At 35.5% G+C, this 3,176-nt stretch overlaps 1 pseudogene; it reads left to right on the plus strand.

Moving 5' to 3' along the window:
• Positions 1 to 831: 831 nt before the first annotated feature.
• LOC116853396 lies at positions 832 to 2,609 on the plus strand (annotated as a pseudogene).
• Positions 2,610 to 3,176: the final 567 nt, after the last annotated feature.

A 3,176-nucleotide genomic window follows, 5' to 3' on the forward strand; every position in this document is an offset into this window, starting at 1 on the left:
CATTTACACTCGTAACACGAATGGAAAACATGACGCCATTTTTAGAACCTCTAAAGAATTAATGTGCACTAAGTGTGAAAGTGTAAAAAGTTCAATTAATACGAATAAACTTATTGGATATTAGCTATTTTCAGACAATTCACACCTTCAAAGAACGTCCTAAGAATACTCGGATGACGTCCATTCATCCTGAAAATGTCTTCAGAATGTATTTTGGAAAATTTGTGTTGTTTGAGATGCACTAGTGTGCAACGAGCATTAGGTGTAAAAGTGTGAAAAGTACAAGCAACTCGAACAAACCTATTATAGCTTCTAGTATTATAGCGTTTTTCATGGGCAGAACTGGTGCGCACCGAGTGCGCACTAGCCGCGGACTGCGTGTTTCATTGGGAATTTCAGTGCGCACGAAAATCGTGCGCGCTGTTTCATTGGTAAATCTAGTGCCGAGTTTCCGCATTTTCGTGCAGAAATCTGGCACGAGCTCTAAGAGACGGTGTCGGTTCAATGCAAAATATGATGGCGCAAATTAATGTACGCAATTTGAATGAGCAAGATATGCAAGTTTTATTCGATTTTCTCTCGTCATCATCTAGTAGTGATGATGATGACTATTTATTTTCCAATGAAAGATATATTATCCCCAAAATAAAAAACTTTTTAGAGGTAGTACATAAGTTTTCTGATAACGAGGTAAATTTTTATTGTAGGTTCTACATTGCTTGTAAACAACGACTAGAAGCAAATTTTTATATTGGTGTTCCAGTTTAAATACAATTTTTGAGTTTGTCGGAAAACAGCATACAAAATTATAGATATATTTGAAAGTTCGGCATTCTATCCTGAGCAAGATCACGGAGGAATTGAGCCTACGTCCGCTGAAGTACACATTTTATCATTTTTGTAGTAAGTTTTATACAGAATGTCCCAAACTTTTCTAGATTCTCGTGGTGTGCAAATAGAACTCTTTAAACTGAACAGAAAAGTCCTGTACCATTTTGCTAACGCAAAATTTCGAGTTGTTAATAATTGAAAATGGCCATGTACAGTGGCTTTTTTAATTAATAACTCAAAAATTTACGTTTTTTGCAAAATGTTAAAGGACTTTTTTGTTCAAAATGGTCTAATCTACAAATATATAACAATTGTACTCAGGAATAGACATCAGTATATTGAATTTTGACCTATGAACCTTGAACCTGTCGCTAGGAACAACAACTGTCATATACTTGTAGATTAGGCCATTCTGAATAAAAAAGTCTTGTACCATTTTGCAAATAAAACCCAAATTTTTGAGTTATTAATCAAAGAAGCCTCGATATATGGCCATTTTCAATCATTGATAACTCGAAATTTTGTGTGTTTGCAAAATGGTACAAGACATTTTTGTTCAGTTTAAAGAGCTCTATCAGCACATGACAGGAACCTAGAAAAGTTTGGGACACTCTGTATTTATAGTTTTGTACATATAATTGTTATTCAACAATTGCTACTCACATAACAAGTGTTAAAAATGATTTGAAAATATATAGGTTTGCTGGAAATAAAGCATGCTTGAGAGACGTCGCACAGAGATTTGGAGTGTGTCCTGCTACGATTTACCGACAAAATGACAGAGTTATGGATTACTTATGTCATATAGCTGGAGACGCAATCCAATTTTCTAACAAAGAACATGCTGCAAACGAATTCTTTTATGTATGTACATTTGTATGTATATCTGAATACTGCGTTTAATATATATTATTGTTTTTACATTATGTAAAAGAATTTATTTAATTTAGTGAGTTATTTATTAATGTATGTATATCTAAGATTGCAGGTTTCCCTAACGTACTTGGCTGCATCGATCGCACTTTTATTAAAGTGCGAACACCAGCACACAAACTTAAATCAACTTATGTAAATAGGCATGATATCCCTTCAATCACATTACAAGGTATATGCGATGCCAGTAAGAGATTTGTCGATGTATTTACAGGCATTCCGTCAAAAATTCACGACGCACGTGTTCTGAAATTATCAGATATACATGAGGCGTTACCAGGAATATGCGAAGGCAATAAATATCATATACTAGGAGATGCAGCCTATCCTATACGAGAATGGCTAATCGTTCCATATAAAGATTATGGAAATCTTTCCGAAAAACAGCAGATGTTCAACAAGAAATTTTGTGCTACACGAGTATTAATTGAAAATACATTTGGGCAACTGAAAGGCCGTTTTCGACAGCTTAATGAAGTAGACATGCATAATGTCGATAAAATTTCGAAATTTATCATCTCTTGCTGCGTATTACAATTTATGTATTGATAACGGGAGCGGTGCACTTGGACACGGTGCATTTGGACACAGCCAATCACAGCACCGTGTGATTAGAGACATTTGTAGGGTCCCTTGGAACAGCGACTTGTGATTGGACTGTGTCCAATTGCCCCGTGTCCAACTAATATACACCTATTGATAACGACGATGATTTCAATTTTCCAAGGGAACCAGAATATAACATGGATGAGCTTTATAACAAAGCCAGAGGGTAACAGGAAGCTCTTCTACGTAGATTAGGAGAAATCAAACGAAACGAAATTCTGGACAGATTGTTTCCTTGAAATATACAAATATATATACAGGGTCATCGAAAAGTATCGGACCCCCCTAATATCTTCAGTTAGAATGCATTTTGGAGAAAATGTCCAATAGCAAAGTTGTATGGTTTCAAGCGGGGAGTAAGATGATGACTTTGAATTTGACGTTGACCATGTCCTTCAAGGTCATTTCAAGGTCAACCTTATTTTTTTTAATGGAACCCTCTACATTTTATTTCATATTCTTATAGCTTATCTCGAGAGCTTTCCAAAACGCTTCGGCTGCATACATGTATGTAGAGGTGACACAGCGAGCAGCGTGTAACACAAAATCGTGTACCCAAAGATAATTATCTTTCGCTTTCTCGACGTCATGGTAGAAAAGCGACAGCGCGCGATTACATTTAGAAGATTATTTTATAAGACAGCTCACATTAAAACCGTAATGTGTTCCTGTGATTAAAAAAAAAACAGAAAGAAAGAAAGCGATAAAAACTAAAAGGATTTGCAGAGAATCTAACTGTTCTCTATCGTAATTGTTTCTCTATCGTATCTTTTGCATGTATCGAATCCGCAAGAAATGAAATCGTG

The sequence above is a fragment of the Odontomachus brunneus genome, unplaced genomic scaffold, assembly GCF_010583005.1.
Source record: "Odontomachus brunneus isolate Ranch 3 - 2012 unplaced genomic scaffold, Obru_v1 Obru_scaffold_314, whole genome shotgun sequence".
NCBI classification, from domain to species: domain Eukaryota; kingdom Metazoa; phylum Arthropoda; class Insecta; order Hymenoptera; family Formicidae; genus Odontomachus; species Odontomachus brunneus.